The sequence below is a fragment of the Pan troglodytes genome, chromosome 4 (assembly GCF_028858775.2).
Source record: "Pan troglodytes isolate AG18354 chromosome 4, NHGRI_mPanTro3-v2.0_pri, whole genome shotgun sequence".
NCBI classification, from domain to species: domain Eukaryota; kingdom Metazoa; phylum Chordata; class Mammalia; order Primates; family Hominidae; genus Pan; species Pan troglodytes.
The window spans coordinates 142,675,372-142,692,731 of NC_072402.2; positions in this window are offsets into that span (position 1 = coordinate 142,675,372).

Sequence of the window (17,360 nt, forward strand, 5' to 3'; positions counted from 1 at the left end):
TTATATAATTATATAAATAAAATTATGTATAATTATATAATTATATAAATAAAATTATATATAATTATATAATTATATAAATAAAATTATATATAATTATATAATTATATATAAATAAAATTATATATAATTATATATAAATAAAATTTATAATTATATAAAAATAAAATTTATAATTATATATAAATAAAATTATATATAATCATATATAAATACAATTATATATGATTATATATAAATACAATTATATATAATCATATATAAATACAATTATATATGATTATATATAAATACAATTATATATGATTATATATAAATACAATTATATATGATTATATATAAATACAATTATATATGATTATATATAAATAAAATTTTATATGATTATATATAAATAAAATTTTATATGATTATATATAAATAAAATTTTATATGATTATATATAAATAAAATTTTATATGATTATATATAAATAAAATTTTATATGATTATATATAAATAAAATTTTATATGATTATATATAAATAAAATTTTATATGACTATATATAAATAAAATTTTATATGATTATATATAAATAAAATTTTATATGATTATATATAAATAAAATTTTATATGATTATATATAAATAAAATTTTATATGATTATATATAAATAAAATTTTATATGATTATATATAAATAAAATTTTATATGATTATATATAAATAAAATTTTATATGATTATATAATTATATATAAATAAAATTTTATATAATTATATAATTATATATAAATAAAATTATATATAATTATATAATTATATATAAATAAAATTATATATAATTATATAATTATGTATAAATAAAATTATATATAAGTATACAATTATGTATAAATAAAATTATATATAAGTATACAATTATGTATAAATAAAATTATATATAAGTATACAATTATGTATAAATAAAATTATATATAAGTATACAATTATGTATAAACAAAATTATATATAAGTATATAATTATGTATAAACAAAATTATATATAAGTATATAATTATGTATAAACAAAATTATATATAAGTATATAATTATGTATAAACAAAATTATATATAAGTATATAATTATGTATAAACAAAATTATATATAAGTATATAATTATGTATAAACAAAATTATATATAATTATATAATTATATATAAACAAAATTATATATAATTATATAATTATATATAAATAAAATTATATATAATTATATAATTATATATAAATAAAATTATATATAATTATATATAAATAAAATTATATATAATTATATATAAATAAAATTATATATAATTATATATAAATAAAATTATATATAATATATGTATAATTTTATATGCATATTAAATTGGTTATATATAATATATTATATATAATATATGATATATAATATATATTATATATATAATATATATTATATATATTATAATAATATAATCTTCAGTCCCCGAAATTCACCCACATTTTTTTTTTCAGTTTATCAAGTGCTTCCTGATCCTTTCTGCTTTAAACTTTCACACATGATAGTTCATCTCCTTTGGCACTTCTCTCTGTTTCAGCAACTCAACTTCCACTGTCATTAAATTCATTTTCTAATTCAGCTATCTGCATCCTCTTTCAGTTCCAGTTCAAGCATCAATTGTTAAAGGAAGCTTTCCCAGAGACTCCCAAATAGGGTAGAGCACCTGTTATGTACTCTCATAACCCTCTGTCCTTCTCCTTCTTTATTATAATTATAAACAGTAACTCTCTAATTAGTTTCATGGCAATATGTATGGATGGAGAAATTAACTCTGTGTTATTTTAGAGTCTTCCAGTTTATCATGAATGGATGACAGGTATTGTTTCCTTTCTTTCCCGGTAGAGTAGGCAGGGACTCCTTGGTATTTTTTGGGTTCAGATCACAGCTTTCTTGAAAATCTGTAAATGAAAGTGGGATGAGCTCCAGAGATTGACTCATAGTGTTTAATGTCTTTAATAAAAGAAATATCTTATTAGTTTCTAAACCTGGGAGCCCTGAAAAAATATAGCTGGAATTTCTCTTATGCAACACTCAGAATTTCTGCATTACTGAAAGTACATGGAATAAATGCATATGGAAGGGTATTTTGTTCTCATTCAATTTTTCCTGATGAAGTAAAGAGAAGGCAAGTGAATGAAATTAGCAAATTCATCATTCATTATTGTATTCAGCAAATCATGGTTATAACAAAGATTCTGATGTAGGTGCTTCAATAAATATATAAATAAAGTTGAACTAATGGTCCAATAGAAGAAATATGAGAAATCATGAGGAGTTATTGGGAGGAGACAGGTAGAGTAGAGATCAGTAGCAATGAAAAAATACATATTTTGGAGTCAGATAAACTTTTTCCCCCACATCTTGGCTATACCTATGTGACTAAGCCAAACCTTCTAAGCTTCATTTTCTTCTGCAGAATGAATTTAATAATATAACTTACTTGTGGATTTATGCATTTTCTAACTCAGCTACTGCATTCTCTTTCAGTTCTAGTTCAAATATCATTTCCTAAGGGATCCAATGATATGAATGCAAAGCTCTTTGTATAGCACCAGGCATACAGTAAGCACTAAATATTGTCGCTTGTTATTATTTCTTCTGAGTCTCATTTCTATGAAAACTCGAAGATTTTCTACAAACAGCCTCACACCACCTATTAACTACTATTTCAGTTTTCACTAACAGGAAATCACAGAGCTGTGTTGAAAGGAGATGTTGGATGTTGTTCAGGCTATTGCAGTAGCTAAGTCACTCATCTTTAAACCAGCCCAAAATATATATGATTTAAATTCATATAACAACCTGACAAATGATATGAATTATAGACTCTTCAGGGTCACTTAAGAAGAGTTGAAACTGGAAATTTTAAATTCACAAGATGCCAAGAATCTTCTTGTATACAATTACATATATCTCAAGAAAGCAAGTGATAAATGCCAGTCAAGACAACTGATAAGGTGGTACAGGAGGCTAGAAGAGTGAAAGACTACATTTTAAGGAGGAATTCAAGGCTGTCACTAGAGTGTCCTAACAAAGCATTTATTTACCTGTTATCATTTGATACCTGAACTCAGTTATAATGCAACTATTTTGAGTTTCAGAACTGTATGAAATGGAAACTGGACATGTATAAGGGGTGGTTGTCTGGTAGTTTCTTGTGTCACAAGAGAAAATTGGAACCTTCTCTCAGTAGCTCATTTGAATAGCACACAGTCACCACTGATTATTGGCAGAACAATGATTGGCGTGGCCATATTCTCAGTATTTTCAGACTGTAGTACTCCAGACTTTTGTATTAAACAAACTAGTACAACTAAAATAAATAAACTAAAAGGTGTCTCACAAAGAGTATTATCAACATTTTTGTTTTATCACATAAATGTGTAATTTTTTGAAGCTGCAATTACTGTTGCTGTTACTTTTTAAATAATATTTTGAAGGCAAAACAGGAAGAACAAAATTCATGTAAATAAAATTAAGTTGTTCTTTCCTATGTCCTTAAATACATTTCATGTATGTCACCAAATGGATCTTCAGAATATTTACAGTGTATGTCTAGCATAATCTGATTTAAAGTATAGGCTGATGGTCACACGTGAAAGTCATGTTGGAAAACCTAGATGGCACCCAAAAGCAATAGATATCCTTCTGCCAGAACAGCTAAAACTGAGCCTCAGAGAGACACCCTCGTAATGGCTGACAGGAAGATATAGGCAATACATATTGAGATTGTCACATGTCTCTGTTCCAAACAAAGGAAACTGGTGACTTCAAACATGATCTCTAGATTGAAGCCAGAAGGGCAGATGTTCTCAATTACAGGCTTGATTACAATCTTACTCCTTCTCATAATATGTAGACTGCTTCAAACTGAGTTGTAGCGGCATTTTATCTATTTAATGATGGTTAATGATTTTTTAATATAAAGGAGAATGGCTTCTCTCCGAATAAAGAACAAGCTTTATTAAAGGACCAAGTTTAGAATTTTGAAAATCCTGCTAGTTTGACTTTAGTGTTTTCACTATGTTGAGGACCCATGAAAAATTTCTGCAACACCCAAATAGGCCCTTGGAGGGAAGTGGACAACCAGTGAGCTCAGAAACACAGGTGTCTGGAACCCACCCCTCAGAGATTCTGATTCCAGTACTCTTGAAATAATGTCTGTTGCTTCAGATTTTTTTAAATGTTCTCCCAGTGAATCTACCATGCAACCAGGATTGAAAACTATGGATCTAGAGCTGGCAGGACATTATTCCCCTTCTGTCACTATTTTTCTCCAGAAACTGTTAACTGTTCAAAGCTATGTCTTAGATCAGTGCACATGGATGCTTCCTTTCACAAGCAGCTTGAATACTTAGTGCCAACCATCTTGGGCTTGAAGAATGTGCTACAAAATGAATTCAGTAAAGCCTCTTTCCTGTTTGACTGTTTACTGAGGCAAGAGAGACAGGTGTGTGGGGCAATGGGAGAGCCACTTCCAACCCTGTAGGAGAAGATGCCTCGCTATTATCTCACAGATTAAAATATGTCCCAAATGACTAATGGCCATCCTCCCTTCAAAGCTGACTGCTTGAAAAGATGTAAAAGGCAGCCAAGGCACAATGTTTGCAGTAATTTAGAGCTCCCCATTTGAAAACCAGAGATCAATGGCTGCAGTGTGAATCTGCTGAAAGAATAACAAAAAAGCAAGCTAAACATCTGGTCTAATTTTCAGAAGTCATAAAATGGAAACATCATTACCAGAAAATATGATAGAGCTTGGCAGGTAAAGAGAATGTCAAAAAAATCTGAAAGGGAGAAAATAGAATAGGAAAAAAATCAGGGAACTCTGGCAATTGATAATCAAGATGATATTAAAATAGCAATAACGCCACCACTTATTGAGTTCGTATGATGCATCAAGTATTTATATTTATTTATCAAAATTATTTATAAATGCCTACTATGTGTAAGGCACTTTTCCTGGGTGTAGAAATGCAGCTAGAAACAAAGATAAACAAAGTACCTGACTTCATAAAGCTTATATGCCAGTGAGGAAAATTTCTAATTATTTCCAGTACTTATGACAGTGCTGCAAAGTAGGAACTGGCAACCCCAATTTTATAGAAATTGAAGACTAAAGAAAGTTAATTAACTATAACTCATAATTGGCTGCCAACTTGCCGAATAAGGGCATAATTCAGAGGAGTTATTACTTCTGACTTTAGTCAAACATTTCTCTGTGTTGTAAATGTAAAAGGGATGCAGGACAGTTGCTTCCTCAGATCTAAGAGACTGAGCATGAGAAGACCCTAGATTTAAGTTTTCTTTTGCCCATTAATTCACATTCTAATCTTGAGGGGGGTCATTTCCCTTTTCCAAGTCTTGGTTTTATATTTCTAAAGTGAGGCAGTTGGACTAGATTAGTAGATCTTAAAGTATGGTACTCAGGTAGGCAACATTAGCCCCACTGGGGAATTTATTAGAAATGCAAATTATCACGGCACATCCCACATTGATTGATTGAATCGAAACTCTGGTGTGGGACCCAGCCACTTGTGTTTTAAAAGGCCCTCCAGGTGATTGTGACATGCACTGAACAGAGAAACATTGGATTAAATAATATAATACATGATTAAAAGTTTAAGGACAAACAGACATGGATTTCATCCAAGCTTCACAACGCACTAGCAAGTCCCTGAACCACCCTGAGCCTCTACTTCCTGAGCCATTTTTTTCAATTTGTCTGTAATGAATGGGAAAACATGTATAAAGTACACAAATGATGGCTTGGCATTTAGGTAAGTATCATCATTGTAATTTCTGTCATCTAAAACACGTTAACATTGACATTCTAAGTTACTTTCATAATTCAATGTAACATCACAAATGCTGACTAGTCAAAAACAATTCCCAGGTAATTAAAAAATAGTTGCCTTTCAATAACCCAAATACATGTTAAAATTGGCAGATTGCAGCATCAAATGTTTCTGCTACAAGAGGTAGTAATGTTTGTCACAAGCAGATGCTGCATTTAGCATCCAGGACATCAGCAAGCCACATCCCTTTGTATCAAATCACCTTACTCCAATCATGAAATCTGTGGGCTGGCCAGTTTGCTGTCTAGTTGAATGTACACTTTGATGCACATACAAACATGTATTGAGCTAGTGATAATAAAGTAATTGAATAAAAGGAGGAAGAGCATCAATTCCTAAGCACATAGAAGACATAGAAGCCTGAAGGAAGGATAAGGCCGTTTGAAGCACATGTAGATGTGGCAATCCCCACTACCATTTGTTTTCATCTGCATCACTCTACCGACAACAAGATCAAAATAATACTCCAGGTCCTTCATGAAACATGTTAAACCACTAGAAAACAGGAAGCAACTGAGATAAACAATGATCCACCAGCCATGAATAATAGAAAGATGGGTTTAATGTGTTATAAATTCCTCGTCCTCAATAAAGGAGTCAAGTTACAGTTTAAATTCAGAAAAAAGCAAATTCTCCAAGGCATTTTATTTTCCTGAGCAAGCTTAATTACAGTAGCTTGAAACTACTAAATATTTTAGAGATGATATACTCCAGGGGTGAATATCTCAGTGAGGCAGCAAGGGATCTATCTCAACTCGACTATTTACAAACTGCATGATCTTGGACAAGTTTCTTAATCTTTCTAAGCCTCATTTTTCTCGTAAGTAAAATAGGGATAATAATATTCTTTACCACAAAAGGTTTATTTGAGGATTAAAGGTTATAGTCTCAGCATAAGTTCTGATGTAGTATACTCAGTGAACGATACTCACATGTATTTTTTAAAATTCCTGAATCACTATGAGCCTAAGATCCTGATGGCTGTCCTTAAAACAATTTTAGAAGGCTCTCTCTTTAAAACCTGCCACCCAGTGCATTTCTATCTATTATGGCCCTAAATTTAGATGAAAACCATCTGTATCAGAGCTCTACGGGTTGCAAGTGAAACTGGCTCAAATTGAAATGTGAATTTACTAGCTCACAAGACTCGGAAGTCCAGAGGTACATTGTGACATCAGGCATGGGTGGCTTCAGACTTCAAACAATATCTTAGGACTTGAATTCTGCTATGTTATCTTTTTAAAAAATTGTGTTTTTATATCTTGAATATTAATAATTGTACAGTATGTATTTATGTGGTACAAAGTGATATTATGATTTTTGCTTTACATCAGCTTCTAAGAAGTGGCAAGATCTCTGTAATAACTTTCCATCTCCTCAATATTCCCACTTGCATCAGGAAGACAGACCAGACCCTCTTTACTGGTGGTTCCATTAGTTCTTTGATTTACTCTGATTGGATCTGCTTTGGCCGGTTTGAACCAATCATGGCATGCAGTAGTAATCTGATGTGCTGATTGGCTTAGACCTAAATCAAGTGATCTACTCTGGAGGTGGGTTTGGGTGCTACACAGAGCCATGGACAGAGAGAGGAGGAAGGATGAATGTCCACTGGAAAAATTTGGGTTGTTGCCACAGAGGCAAACAATAAGTAGCCACTCTACCCCTTTATTTTGCCTTTGGCTTTTTTCTTTTCAGTAAGTCCTTTAGTCATCCAGGTGCAGTCCCAGATTTCAATTAGTTACTGATTTCCAGATCAGTTTTTCATAAAACGTGGCTTGTGGACAACTTATATCAGTATTTCCTGTAGTGTCTATTAAAATGAAAATTTATAGACCTCGCTTCAATGTCTAATCCCTAAGGGTCAGGCTTAGTAGTCTGTATTTTTAACAAGTTCTCCCAGATTATTCTCAGAAATACTAAAGCTTGGAAACCATTGAACCAGGTAATCATTAGATAAAGATAATTTATCCCATAATAAACCATTGAGTTAATTTATTAAATTTCACTATCACTTCCTTATGAACACCTGTAGAATAGAGATTATAATAATCTATGACCTCAGCTACCTCAAAGAGTTCTTTAAGAATCAATTTTGTTATATGTAAAATTTTACTTGGTTCTTTAGAAATAGTAATAAGTTTTATTAATTTGGCATGTGAATGGTGTCTCTAGTAATCTCCTAAATGGAGAAGTAGTATGTATGATTTTTTAAAAAATGACATTAGGTAAATTGGTAAACCTCTATGGGTTTGAGTTTGTTCATTTATAAAGAGGGAAAAACCTCTTTAGGGTTTTAATGAGAATTAACATAACTTATTTAAGTTGCTTAGGACATTGGCCCATAGTAATTGCTCAAATGACAGTTACTCCTGCTAGGCACTTCCTGTATATTTTCTCATTTAATTCTCATAAAATTCTGGTAGGAAGTTATTATAGCACCTATTTTGCAAAGTAGAGACCTGAGTTTCAGGAAAGTTAAATCACTTGTTCAAGGTCTTAGAGCTAGTATGATAATTATATGAAAATATAATTGAAATCCACAAGTGTTTAGTGGGTATGTGTTACACACTGTCCATTGATAATTCATGATTTCTGAGTAACTTATGGGCATTATAATTTAAGTATGTGAAAGGACCAGTTAATAGAGCATTCCACTTAGAATGATGACAGTGGGAATTTGTTACCTCTGAACATATGATTCTATTATTATTTTCCACTCTGTATCCTACGAGATTACAAAAACAATGTTGAAACTTCTGATGTATAATTTTGACAGGGTGCAAATAAGACTTATTTTATTAAATATTTAAGTCTCTGGGTTAAGGAGTAAAAATTACCTCAATTACTCCTAAGGGCTAATTTACACAATAGGAGAGTTAAGCTCCATATGTTATTATTTTTAGGGGAGTGTGTTTATTCTGTTTTATTTTTCATCAAGATTTATTGTAGACTGTTTCTATTTTAATCAAACCAATATTACAGCATGAATATATTTTCAGATTCTAAGCAATTTTAATCTTAGTTGATAACCTTTAGATAACATCTACTCTTAAGACTAGAGTTGTGTATGTGTTGGCGGTTTTGTGGGATTTTTTTTCACACCACTCTGCAGTTGAGCTTGTGTTCTGAAATAGCTGTTCATGTCTCCAAACTTCATTTATGCTAATCTCACCATCCTCTATGCAACTTCACCCCAGATATGAACTTGCTCATGTTGTTTCCCCATCTTGAAATGTTCCTTGTCCTCCTCCATACACACCCTATCCCATCTCTCATGGCTTAGCTCAAGACTGACCTTCTGTAGGGAACTTTTCATAAGTCCTCCACCAGAAATGGATTATTTTCCCTTCTATTAACTTCCCCTTTTAGATATTTACAACTTGTGATTCTCCTAAGCAATTTGTCAACATTTAGCTGAAAAACATTGAACTGGATAAATAAACAAGCTATTCCTTTGTGTTGCATGCTAGGAAGTTTATGACAAACATCTGGGCTACTCATGGCAAGAGGAAAAACTTCAGTGAGCACTTTTATCTGACCCTAATTTCTGGCTTCATTTTATATCCAAATGTCTCCCCCTCTACACACACACACACACACACACACACACACACACACACACACACGCATTTTCTTTTTCACACAGTTCTAATCTGTGTTCTATTCTTTATATTTTTTTCTGAGGTGGGTGCAAGTTGAAATACAAATGAATAGATACAGGTGTATCTGTCCATTTTAAGTCTCTTTGTATTGCAAGTGACAAAATATAATCCATCTCAAATGGGCCTAACCTGCAAAGATGATTTATTGGCTCATGAGGAAAAACATCTAGAGACTTTGGCTGAATCTTGATCCAGAAGTTCAAATGGTGTCACTCAGAGCATGGCTACTTTGTGAGTCACTTTTTTCTGCCTTCTGTGGCATCAGCTTTATACTCAGACATCACAAACATGGCCCTTGGAAGTTCTAGCCTCTCTCTCCTCATGGTAATAAAACAGAGCATGCATCCAGAGCATCTGAACCGTGAAACCCACAAGAGAAAACGTTTCTTATGACTGCTTTCATAGAATAAAGGAGATGCTTTTCTCTCCAGAAATAAATGCCTCTTTCCACCTCATCGGTTCAGATTGTATCATAAGTCTTTCTCTGAGCAAATGGTTTAGCTGGAATGATGTCACGACTTTTACAGTCATTGACTTAAACAAATCTGGTTTAAAATGAAGGGTGGTTTTACAAAGGAAATCTGGTATACTTTTAGGAAGTTGGAATTAGAAGCTTAGGGGCCAAAAACATGGCAAACATTCTCCATGTAAGAAGTTTTGTATGCAATTGTTTTAATTTCTCTGGAAGAAGATGGCAGGATTTTTGAGTGAGGAATTCAGCTTTCTTTGTAGGCTTCACATTGACAGCATATGTTAGGCTCCTGGCTGGTACCCTTCATACTTGCTTGTGGCTATAGCTGTAGTTTACATGTAGTTCACTTATACAACTGAACTCTACTGCATCTCATTCCCCATAAAAAGAAATCTAGAGGGATTATACTCAGGTATTAACTTGAGCAGTGCAGAAACAACGCTTGATATCTTGATTGCTCAAGGGACATTTGGGTACTTAGTTTCTGGTTGACGAAATAATCTACACCACAAGAACTGAATAAAAGATAAACAATGCTTTCATTGTCTTTTGTTGGAACTGCACTTGAAACATGTTCTTTGCACAGATATAGCTATGACCACGACATCAGTGATGTGATGTAGAACAACTGAGATGGGAACGCTGCTAGGGCTTCTTTATGTTTTCCTAGTTTAATATCCTATACAGGATGAGTAACAGACAGTGTTGCCAGATTTAGCAAAGAAAAATGCAGCACACCTAGTTAAATTTGAATTTTAGATAAACAAAAAATCACTTTTAGGATAAATGCAATCCATGCAATATTTGTAGAAGTGTTACTAGTAGCATTAAATCAAGCAGTTTAGTCAATGCTATCATTAAGTTTCTATAAATTGTACTATACCTAACATAATATTTTCAATCTTCATAGAAATCAAATGGGAGATTAAATCCTGTCTTCACCATTCACTAGCTATGTTACCTCATATAAATTTTCTAAACACTTTGAGCATTAACTTTGTTATTCATAAAATAGAGGAAAATACTAGCTCCTATCTCATAGGGCAATTGTGAGGATTAAGTGCTATATAGTATATAAGAGTTTAATCTGGAGCCTGGAATGTAGTAAACTCTCAATAAACAATAAAGTATAGAGTAAGAAGATAAGTATTTGTAGCTACTCATACAAGCCTTTCAAATTCTGTAAAATAATTAACTTCCCTTTCTCAGTGCAATATAGGAATAACAGAAATCAATGCTTAATGAGAAAACTTTTGACTAAGGCTGAAATTTATTCCAGAGTATTTACTTAGGGCTCAGTTAGTACAGAACAAGCATGAACAGATGCTGGTGACAGGGGTAAAAGGGTGTACCCTGCATTTGTCCTTGTGTGGCTTTAGCTCATGTGGAATACATAATGATGAAGAAAATATATGAAGCAGCCCGATGCCTGTGGAATTTAAAGATTTCACATTCAGAATTAGTTTATATAAACCTTCATAGCCTTCTTCAAAACTAAAACGAGAACTTCTGAGAGCACATTTTATTCTCAGTGTCTTTCACAGTACATGATATATATTAGATACTCAATAAATTTTTACTAAAATAGAGGGAATCTTAGACGGGAAGTATTCCTTTAGATGTGCCTTCTCTGTCCTTTATGTAGAAATTTTGCAGCTTCCAAAGAGAAGTAGAAGCCTATAGAATTGAGTTTCATTTTCTGTTAGTAGAGTAATCACCTTTTTTCATGCAAATTGCAGTTTTTTAGAAGAGAGAAAGATGCTATTAGGAGTTAGGCATAAACTGGAGCTTTCACAGGCAAACAAAGACATATGGTCACTCTACCTACAAACAACACCTAGAAGCCAGTGAATGTAAAGTGTAAAGGCTTCCAGGTAATAATATCTACCTGGAAGTTTCTACCGTGGTCGGAGCCATGTCCACCATGCTTATAATTCATTTTAATTATTTTAATCTTTTGTCTGGTTAACAGTCACTCAACCATTTTCAGATGCATTGAGATACCATAGACTCTTAGACCATCAGTTCTGAAAACAGCATAAGGGGTTACATAGTCTCATTCTCTCATTGTTCCCAGTAATAAAATAGGCCAGAGGGTGACAGCTGGGAGAAGCTGCAAAGAATACTGAACTTCAACAAAAGACTGTTTTCAAGTTCTCATTCTGTGATCCAGATGCCAAACTATGGCATATGGCAAGAGACAAATCTAGCCCAATTCATGTTATTGTAAATAAAATCTTATTGGGGGTGCAGCTACACCCATTCATGTATGTGTATCTATTATTGCTTTCTGGCTATAATGACAGATTTGAATAGTTGCAACAGAATATATATCCTACAAAACCGAACATATTTACTCTCTGGCCCTTTACAGCAAAAATTTGTAAAAACAATCCTCGAATCTAGTAGTAGTAGCTGGTATCTTCCATCTTCTTTTCCTCTAACTTCTGTCTCTTCCTCTTAGCTACTGGACATTAAATGCTGCACACCAGACAGTGGGCTAAGTTTTGCTAAATCCTCACAAACCCCTGGGATAGGACAGGCAGTATGCATGGTTGATAGAGTGAATTCTAGATGCTGACTATGTGTTTTGTTTCCTGATTGCGTCAGCAACCAGAGCCAATATCTTTTTATAGTTATTTAAACTCTCTGCATGCCCTTCATTGATTTTCATCATCAACATCCTTAAGAAGTAAATCCTCTTATTAGCTCAAACTTCATATCTGAGAAAATTGAAGCTTATAGAGGTTCATGTTCAGAGTCAGCATTTGAACTCAAGGCAGTCTAGCTTCAGAGCAAAAGCTCTTAAACAATATTATACTGTCATTGTGAAGCTAAAATGATACACTAGACATTAAATGCCATTTGAAAAAAGTAACACAATGTGAATATTAAGAACACACTGTGGTCATTTCTACATAATTATTATTTTCTACACTATACAGTCAAGGAAGTCTCACATCTTGGGATTTATTTCAAATAAAATTAACTAGTGATCATTGTTGCTCAATATAAAGTATTGATGATAGTAATAATTACACTGATTTGCCTACAGATTATACTCTTATTGTTGACCCAATTTGGTGATGGAATTTTCAAATTGGTTTGCTACCTTCATCTCTTTTGCTCTGCCATGAGCCCCTTCCCTGCCCTACTTGGATTTATCTCACTGAGTATAAAAAATCATCTTGCTTACATTGCTTTAAATTGCCTCTTTACTGGAGCCTTTGCACAGTATTTGGATAATACTAATTGGAACAATTATTTATAATAAGGATGCATGTGGAGAAGCCACTCAATGTGTTTACCTGTCTGAAAATAATTATGCTAGTCGCATTCCCTTAGACCACAATTTGTGAATAATATGTGTCTGGGTTTTGTTGATACCCTCTTTTTACTGAATGAATTGTAGTATTTTGAGCAGGGAATTATAGTTTACACTGGAAGTAAATAATGTGACACTTTGATCAGCCTCTTTCCTCCTGGGTGGCTAGGAGTAGCTCTCCTTAATTGCAGTGTGCTTGCACACCTGAGGTGGAGCCTATATAACTCTTGCCTTCTGCCAGCAATCATCACTGAGATTTAAAATGGAAAAGAGCCATACCATGCCTAATCATTTCATCTATCCACTTGCTAAAACAAGATATTTCTGGAGGTCAATCTTCTGTTCTTCCAGAACAAAGGAAAGCACCAATTCAGTGGGAAAACAAACTTGCTGAATATGAAGACAACCAACAAAGTGAATAAATTTTATACTTTTCAAGTTACTACCTTGGGTCAAGGAGACATACTCGAGATGGAATCACCGTTATGCCAAACATTTTATTAAACAAAAAAGAATGCAGAATTTATCTAAACAAAAAGTGTTCACCTAACCTTATACTTGTATGTCTTAGTATTCAGCAAAAGATGTAAGAGTATTTCTATGCAGATTTATGGAGCTCTTTCCTTACATATCTATTTCCTCTTTGGAGTTTCAGCCCCACTTAAATTTTATCTCTTTGTCCTTAATTAAGCAAAACATCTATTTTGTTGTTTAGATTTCCCCTCCCTGTAAAAGAGTCAGGAAAGTGTTTCTAAGCAGATATCTGGGGTGATTGAAGACCTCCCTTTATTTGTTAACCTTCTTTCAGAGAATTCTCATTATATATTTTTGATACAAAATAATTGTACATATTTATGTGGCACATGTGATATTTTGATACAAGCATACAATGTATATTGATCAAATCAGGAAAATTAGAAAATCTATCATCTCAAACAGTGGTCATTTCTTTGTGTTAAGAACATTTGAGAGCTTCTCTTCTAGCTATTTTTAAATATGTAATCGATTATAGTTAACTACAGTCATCCTACTGTGCTATTGAACACTAGAACTTAATCATCTAAGTGTATTTTTTAACCTATTAACCAATTTTGTTTTAACCCACTTTTGTCTCTGCCCTTCTCAGCCTCTAGTAATAATCATTCTACTCCCTACCTCCATGAGATCAATTTTTTTTTTTGCTCCTGCATATGACTGAGAACATGTGATATTTCTCTTTCTGTACCTGGCTTATTTCACATAACATAATGACTTCCAGTTCCATGCATGTTGCTGCAAATGCTAGGATTGCATTCTTTTATGGTCAAATAGGATATAGAAATAATTTATCTCTGTAATTCATTGAGAATTTTTATCATGAAAGGGTGTTTTGTCCAATTATTTTTCTGCATCTATTAACAAAATCATGTGATTTTAATCCTTCATTTTGTTAACATGGTGGTTTGTGCATTAATTGATTTGCACATGTTGAATTATCCTTGGTTATGCAGTTTTCCCAGCACCATTTATTGAAGAGATTGTCTTTTCTCCAATGTATGTTCTTGGCAGCTGTGATAAAAATGAGTCGGTCTCAATTTTGTTGGTTTCTGCTCTGATCTTTAGTATTTATTTCCTTCTGTGAATTTTGGGTTTGGTTTGTTCTTGCTGTTCTTGTTCCTGGAGTGCATCATTAAGTTGTTCATTTAAAATCTTTCTAGTTTTTTGATATAGGCATTTTTCTACTATAAACCTGCTTCTTTCTTAATACTGTTTTTGCTCTGTACCATAGGTTTTGATATGCTGTGAGATTCTATTTTCAGTTCTTTCAATTAATCTTTCTAATTTTATTTTTAACTTTTTTCTTCACCATTCAGGAACATGTTGTTTAATTTCTAGGTACTTATATAGTTTTTAATGTTTCTCCTGTTGGTCTAGTTTTATTTCATTGTGTTCCAACCACATACTTAATATGATTTTAATTTGTTAGTTTTCTTGAGGATTGTTTTGTGTCCTAACATATGGTCAGCCATAGATAATGTTCTATGCACTGAAGAAAAGAATGTGTATTCTGCAGCTGTTGGGTGAAACATTCTGTAAATGTTTGTCAGGTCCATTTGGTCTATGGTGCCATTTAAATCTGATATTTCATTGGTGATTTTCTGTTTAAATAACCTGTCCAATGCTTAGAGTGGAGTGTTGAAATCTCCTATTAGTAGTGTATTGGAATCTATCTCTCCCTTTGCATCTAGTATTTGCTTTATATATCTGGGTGCTTGGGTGTTTGGTACATGTATATCTATAATTGTTACATTCTCTTGCTAAATTGATCCCTTTATATAATGCCCTTCTTTGTCTCTGTCAGCTTTTAACTTGAAGAAGAATAAAAAAGATCAACAAACAAAGCTGGTTTATTGAACAGATAATTAAAATCAACAAACCATTAGCTAGACAAACTAAGAATAAAATATACAGAAGAGCCAAATAAATAAAATCAGAAAGTAAAATGGAGATGTTAAATGGATATCACAGAAATACAAAGAATCACTGGAGACTACTATGAGCAACTATACATGAATAGATTCGAAAACCTGGAGGAAATAGATAAATTCCTTCACACAATTTAAAGTCTCTTCCTGTGGAACAATACCCACCCCTAATATCCCAAGTATGGGTTAGGTTTCCCTACTTTTCATTGCCATAACTCTGTAGACTCCCTTATGAAAGTACTTTTCACACCATTCATTGTTGTTTTCTCCACTCACTGACAGTAAAGGTTGGTATTATCTTTCCTATTCAGCATAGTGGTTGGCACAGAGAATAAACCTAGATAAGTAAATGTTAAATATTGATCAAATCGGTGAAGAACTATCTGGGAAAAAAGAACCTAAACCAGCAAAGTATAAACAGTGGTATTTTACAGAACTCACATTTGTGATATTCTTTTAAAAATATATAAATTATTTCTTTATACTTTATTTTTTATGTTCACAGCATTTTCATCCTAGGAAGTGCTAGCATATACTATCCCCACTGTAAAATCTGAAAATAGATTCATAGCATCTACATTATGGTCAGATGTGGCAAACCTCAGATTGGAAACATCTAAATCCAGGTATATTAGTCATCTTAAGTAAAACTATCCATACCAAATGATTCAAAGGTGTTATGGCTTTACACAATAAAGATTTATTTCTTATTAATGTTATATAGTACAATGTATACTGGAGGAGGCGGGGAAGACCTCTGCTACACACAGTCTTCAGGGACCTAGATTGTTTTCATGGTGTGGCTCTGCCAACTTCAACAAATGCCTTCAGGAATTTAACATCATATAGTGTCATCCATGTGTCAGATTAAGGGAAGAGGGAGAGATCAAACAGAAAGCAAACTGATTATAGCTGCATAGACCAAACAGTAAGGTATCTATTTTATTTATATTACATTGATGAGAGCTAGTCATATGACCCCCTAGATGCAAGGCTGACAGGAAATGAGAATTAGCTACATGCTCAGGAAGAAGAAGTGGGTGTTATGAGCATCTACTCAGTCTCTGCCAACACATTTACATTAGTGACCAAGTTCATTTATTTATTCATACTATGAACTATAGAGAAATAGTAATAAATAAAAAGTATTTTCAAATTTTTTAAAGCTTATATTCTAATAAGAGTACTCAGATTTTTAAAAACTAAATACATCTTTCTGTAGACAAAAGTAAAACGGAATATGAGGAAGGAGGTATTATTTGTATAGGATAGTCCTGGAAAATATCTCTGATAAGATGGTATTTGCAAATAGAACTGAAGGGTGTGGAGGAACAGGCCATGTTGATATTCAGGAGGGGAGCAGCCCAGCAAAGAATAGCAACTGCAAAGTCCTCATGGAGCTTGGTGTCTTGCAAGATCGGCAAGGGGGCTGTTCTGGGTGGTGCAGAGTGCAAGAGGAAAGAGTGATTGAGATGGCATCAGCGAAACAGTCGGGCAGCAGATCAGGGAGAGCTTTCTCGGCCATTTT